The following is a 6,911-nucleotide window of genomic DNA, read 5'->3' on the forward strand; positions in this document are numbered from 1 at the left end:
TATAAAATAAAAGGCATAAAAAAGTTCCTGCGGGATCACTAAGATATAGTGGGAGGTGAAGAATGATTCATTCTCTTACTCATTCTGAAAATAGGGGAGATGTTTAATCATGTTTAGACCAATTCTGAAAGGACACCAAGGAAACAGCCACAGTGGGAAGTGAAGGGTCTCAGTAAAAGAAGATGTCACCCTGTGCCCTTTAGAAGGTCTTCTTTAAATTTCCCCTCAATTAAAAAAATTTTTAAATTTTAAAGGCCACTAACTGGAGATTGGAAACATTTTTAAAGCAAGGAAAATTAGTGATAATCTACCCAACTTTCTCTTATCAAGAATTACAACTTTCAAATTGCAAGATGTGACCAAGAGAGCCCAGAAACGACGAACAGCTACGCCACAGTTGGTAGTTCAACATTTCTTCAGGTTCCTCTCATACCTGACAGTTCTGACTTTTGCTGTAAACTTCTCCCACAGGAGAGAGATGTCCCAGAAACCATGCTACCTGCCAACACACTAGTTTACTAACACTTTTAACATAATCAGGCAACCTAAAGCTACATCATAAAGAAACTGAGTTAAGGGGCTGGGGATGTGGCTCAAGCGGTAGCGCCCTCGCCTGGCATGCGTGCGGCCAGGGTTCGATCCTCAGCACCACATACAAACAGAGATGTTGTGTCCGCCGAGAACTAAGAAAATAAATAAACAAATAAATATTAAAAAAAAAAAAAAAAAAGAAACTGAGTTAAAAACATAGAACGTTTTAAAAATGTTTTCTAACAATAAAGTTTTATTTTAAAAGCTGTTGTGCATGTTTTCATAGGACGTGAAAGCCCGTCTCTGCTCCTGCAGGTACAGGAGTGCACACTTCAAACAGGAGGCAGACACCGGGGTGCAGGCTAGACAGAGCCTCCGATTCACTCCGGGATGAGCAGACCAGAGCTCACACGTCCAGCACAGTGGGTTCCACTCTTCTCTCATGGTACAGACACCTCTGCCTCACAGAACATGGAAGGTTAACTGAGAGGTCCCATGGAAGGCGTCCTGCAACAGGGGTTAAGTACTGAATACTGAGCACAGCAGAGTATCTAGCTGCAACAAATAAGGACTGAAAGAAATCACTGGGGCTGGGGCTCACTGTATCTTCACTCTGCAGTGAAAGAAAGATGCAGGGACAGCTCTTAACTGCATAGACCAGGGAACAGAAATCCACATAATTTCTCCAGAGAACAAAGTGTTTCAAGAGCCTTAATAACATGCAAGCAGTTCAACTTCTTTCTGCCATTTATCCTAAAAAACAATTAAAAATTGCTGGCTATCATGTTGATCACAATAAAACAGAAACAACCTAAAAATCCCCAAATAAAGGATAAGCATGTATAGCTTATACAAAGCTCACACAATAAGCATGCACAAAAGCTTTTAAAATAAAACTTTATTGTTAGAAAACATTTTTAAAACGTTCTATACTTGGTAGAGAGAACCAGGGGCATAGAGCCCATGACCAACACAGAGATCAGGAACCATAGCAGGGCATCAAGAACTCAGGTGTTTCCTGAGGAAGGTGCAGCTACTCCCCATGGCCTGCTGTATGACATGCTGCCTTTATCCCCTCCCCAGTAAACTCTCAACATGACTGCATGACTGCTATCGTCCAAACATGGGCACAAACTTGGCCTCCCACTCTGCAGATGATGTCTCAATAATGGTATCCCTGGGAGTCCTGAGCCACCTTCAGAAACAGCAACGGGAATTTGAAATTAAAAAAAAACAAAACCATTTACACTGGCACCAAAATAATGCTTAGGCATGATTAAATCTAACAAAATATGTACAAGGCACAAGGCAAAACACAAAACCTTTTTGAAAGAAATAAAAGAAGAAATGAACAAGTTGGGTGCACATCTGTAAATCCTAGTGACTTAAGAGGCTGAGGCAGAAGGATTGAAAGTTTCAGGCCAGCCTTGGAAATTCTGAGACCATCTCAAAATACAATAAAATGAATTGGAATGTGACTCTAGATTACCCCTGGGTTCAATCCCCAGTGCCACTAAAAATAAAAAAGGAAAGAAAAGGAAAAAAAAGAAGACTTGAACAAATGGAGAGCCCCTCATGTTCCCAGACTCAATATTGTCAAGATATCAATTCTTCTCAATTTGATCTATAGATTCAAAATTATCCAAGTCAGAATCACAAAGCAATTCTGTGAATACTGACAAAGTGGTGTGTGGAGGGACAAAGACTAAAGACAGCAAAGGGACTGACACTGTAAAACTACAGTGATCAAGATGGTGGGGTCTCGATGAAGAGGAGACAGGTCAATAGAACAGAAAAGCCAGAAACAGACTAGAAACAAACACACTCACAGAACACACCAAGCTGGTACAAGCCTCTACAGTGAAAATCACAAAACACTGACACAAGGAACTGCAGACACACATAGAAGAGGAAGACCTCTCAGGTTCACGGACTGAAGAACTACTGTTGGCCTGTCCTTAGGACCCCAAAGCAATTTACAGAAATCCCCATCAACACCAAGGACACCCCTCACAGATGGAGAAAAACAATCCTAAGACTCACGTGGATGCACAGAAGACCCAGTCGCCAAAGCTATCTTGAACAAAAAGAACAAAGCTGAGGCTCCACAAGACCTGATTTCAAGACGTGGTCGAGTGCCACACTGACCAAAACAGCATGGCACTGGCAGAAAAGCAGGCACACGGCACAGTGGGACAGACTGGGGACCCCAGAATAACCCGCCATCTACAGCCAAGTGATTCCCAACACAGATGTCAGAAACACTGGAGGAAGGACAGCGTCTTCAACAGATGTGCTGGGAAAAGGGGACACCCACATGCCGAAGAACGACCTTGTCCACGCTCTCTCACCCTGTATGAAAATCAGCGCAGAGTGGATCAGGGGCTGCAGGTGGTGGTGCACGCCTGTAATCCTAGAGAAGAGGCTGAGGCATCTCGAGTTCAAGGCCCGTCTCAGCTACTTAGCAAGATGTCGACTCAAAATAAAAAAATAAAAAGGGCTGGTGGGGATGTAGCTCAGTGATTAAGCACCCTTGGGTTCAATCCCTGGTACCCCATGCCCCCTCAAAAAAAGTGGATCAATGACCCAAATTTAAGACCTGAAGCTATAAAATTTTCAGAAGGAAATGAGAGAGAACACTTCAGGATATTGGCATAGGCACTGATATTTTTATAGAATCCCCAAAGCTCAGGTAACACAGTAAAAATACATAAACAGGATTCTGTTCAATAAAAAAACTTGTGCACAGCAAAGGAGACAATCCACAGAGTGAAGAGACAACCACTGAATGGGAAAATCACCTGCCGGCTATTCACCTCATGGGTTAGTATCCAGAACACGTAAGCCTCTCAGAAAACAACTACCATTACAAAATCGATTTGGGGGGGTGGCTACGGGGGATTGAACTCAGGGGCACTCCACCACTGAGCCACATCCTCAGCCGTGTTTTGTGTTTTATTTACAGACAGGTCTCACTGCATTGCTTAGCGCCTGGTTTTTGCTAGGGCTGGCTTTGAACTTGGGATCCTCCTGCCTCGGCCTCTCGAGCTGCTGGGATTACAGGCATGCCGCACTACTCCCGGCACAGAATCAATTTTGTTTTGTTTTTTGTTTGTTTTTTGCCCTTCTCAATGCTTTATTCACTCAAATCACTCAATACAATTTCACTCTATAGGTTCTTAATCAAGAAAACAACAATTCTTAATTCTAGGGCAAATGATCTGAAGAGACACTTCTCAAGAAAAGACATACAAAAAGCCAACAATTATCTGAAAAAAATGCTCAGTATCATTAGCCATCAGGGAAACACAGATTAAAACCACAAGGAAATGATTTCACCTCAATTAGGCTATCTGTTATCAAAAAGAAAAAAGTAACCTGGTGAAAACGTAAAGACACGGGCACTCGGGCTGGGGACACGGCCAAGCTGGTGAGCACCAGCCTCACGTGCACAGGCCTGGTTCAATCCCTAGCACCTCAGAAAGTAAGTGGACGAATGAGTCACAAATGAGAAAAGGGAGCTCCTGCACCCTGTTGGTGGGAACGTAAACTGGACCTTTAGGAAGAACATACGGACGGAGGCTCCTCAAGAAACTGAAAACAGGTTCTGGTGTGTATCCAAGACCACAGAACTGGCCCAGACGCCTGAAGGTCCACCGCAGCCAAGGCCTAGACTGGACCTGGGTGCCCACCGGCAGAGGAGGGACAAAGGAAATGGAGCACAGGTACACTCGGGCGGATCATTCAGCTCTAAGAAGTAGGGCTGGCTGGGCACAGTGGCGCACAACTGTAATCCCAGCAGCTTGGGAGGCTGAGGCAGGAGGACTGCGAGTTCAAAGCCAGCCTCAGCCCTTAGCAATTCAGCAAACCCTGTCTCTAAATAAAATATAAAAAAGGGCTGGGGATGTGGCTCAGTGGGTTCAATCCTCAATACCAAAAAAAAAAAAAAAAAAAAGATTGTGTTCACCTATAACTAAAAAATAAATTATTAAAAAAAAAAAAAAAGGACTAAAGGACAGCCTGTCAAGTAAACAAGCCAGACAGACACCGGAGCCTGTCCTCTCCCAGGTGGATGCTGGAAGAAGCCAGCCTGGGTATCCAGCAGTGAGGACGAGAGGCTGCGAAGGGGTGGAGGGTGATGAAGGGCAGCTAGCTGGGTGGTTCAGCGTGCACATTGCACATGGGTATTAAAATGTCTCACTGAACCCCGCTGATGTGTGTGATTGATAAAAAGTGAAAGTAATTCTTAAAAACAATACTTATTTGAGGATGGCAATTAATTATAGTTCCACATATTTAAGATATTTCTTACATAGCTTTCTGAATGGAAATTCCTAAAGAGGTACTATTTTCTCACACAAGTGTCATCTGATTGCAAACGGTTAACTTTGTATCAACATGCTAAGATTGTCCAGGTCTAAGTAGACAGTGTAGCACTAATAGTGTGGTACCTGGACACTAAATCTTCAAGAGAGGAAAACTGCATATTGATTGATATTGGTATTTATTGGGTCATAATGTATTTAAATTTTCTTTAATGCATATGTTAGTGATTGTTTACTGTGATAAAGTGCAAAGAGGTCTTCAAGAGTGATCTTGTGTGGGAAGAATTGCCTTGTGTCACTGGTCACTTTTCAGTTAAAAGTTCCATTAGCAGATGGTTCTTGCTTCTGGGGTGGGTCACAACTGCACTCCATCGCCTGTAAATCAGCCTCCCGGTGGGGAATAAATAAACAGCTCAAGGATGTGGTAATGTTGTGTGAACTTCCCTACAGTAGAAGCACCGGGGTCCATTTAAGCCAATGAAGTTCAGAATATTTATTGAAGACAATTCTTTATCATATTTGAATTCTGTCTGAAAATAGCTCTTTTTTTCTTGCTGAAGAATATTGATTTAATTGGAACAGAATGTCTATAAATCAATAATATCTTGGTCATATATTTGAAAATTTTAATTAGATCGTATAACTTCAGCATGGCTTATAATTGTGTATTTCAGTGGAATTCAGCATGCTTTTAATGAATCGTAGATTGTTGTATTGGCGATTAACAGTAAGTCAGACGTGAGCGGAGGAACTGGCCTCTGGAACATACCGAGGCTCCAGCCCAGAAAGACAGACAGCGAGTCGGAAACGGGCGGAAGAGCCAGAGGGTTGGCATACCCCTTCACAGCCACCATCAGGCCTCTGCCAGAACCGCTGGTGGGTGCTGCTGAAGATGGGCAGAAACCAGAGGAAGCCCAGCAGGCAGACATGTCCCAGCAGACCCAGGCAGAGGGCCCTGCTGGGGCATGGCTGAGCAGAGTGGTACTGCCCACCCCTGGAGGACCGCTCCAAGCCAGCCGAGGTTTCACCTTGTGGGCCGACTCCTGTGCTTCCAGCAGGGACAGGAAGCTGTGAGAGGCCAGCCTTGCACCGCCCACCCTCCCAGCATTCCCTGTGGGTTTTCTGAAGGAAGAGGAGAGATACCACTGGCATGGCTATTATCAGAACCATGGTTGGCTCCTGGTCCTGGCAGCTGGGGTGAGACTACCGGAGTAGGCAGCCCCAACAGTCTAGACAGCAGGGCCTGCCAGGCTCAATGCCTTTCTGGAAAACCAGAGTCTCAAAGAAGATGCAGGCGCCTGCGTCCTGGGGCCTTGGGAGCCTCCCACAGGAGGGGGCCATCCTGGGAAAGGCGGGGTTTCCACATTTCCAAGGTAACCGAGTTGCTCCTGCCTCATGCAGCAGAAGCCAGCTCTGGCCATTTGCTGGGCTGTGAGTGAGCAGCCGTCCATCTCTGCTGACTCGAGCAAACCTGAACTGTGCTCAGCATTAGGTGTGGCAGGGTTCAGTGGGTGGGAGCCCATCCAGCCTCAGGCAGCATGGCGACCTCCAGGTGATGGTCCTGCCCGTGAGATGCCAGAACACCACAGGGAGCACAGGTGTGGGTGTGAGCGTGGGGGTAGCTGTGTGGACAAGTGTTACAGGACTTGACAGTGTAGACTGGTGCCTGGAAGAGGATCGTGGTCGGCCAGGGCCTGAAGTGGGTCTTGCAGTGTACACATTCCTGCATAACCAGAAAGGTCGAGTGAGGAGAGGAGGACTCGCAGGCCAGTTCACGGGTGCACAGTCCCCGTGCAAGGTGGGCCCTGGTGTGCAGTGGGCACTCGATGCACGTCTGTCAGTGCGTGGGTGCCGTGGTTGTGCTGGGCCCTGTGTTGGAGGCGCAGCATGTTCCTGCAGGGAGCAGCCAGTCCAGAGGCCACGTTTCCTGTTCCCAGTTGCTGGTTCCAAAGCACACACGGTTAGATGGTGTATCCTTACCTTATGTTTCTTTTTTTTTTTTTAAACTCTGTGGTTATCATGACTTGAAATCATTAAAATTATTATCTGCTTACT

The sequence above is a fragment of the Marmota flaviventris genome, chromosome 1 (assembly GCF_047511675.1).
Source record: "Marmota flaviventris isolate mMarFla1 chromosome 1, mMarFla1.hap1, whole genome shotgun sequence".
NCBI lineage: Eukaryota > Metazoa > Chordata > Mammalia > Rodentia > Sciuridae > Marmota > Marmota flaviventris.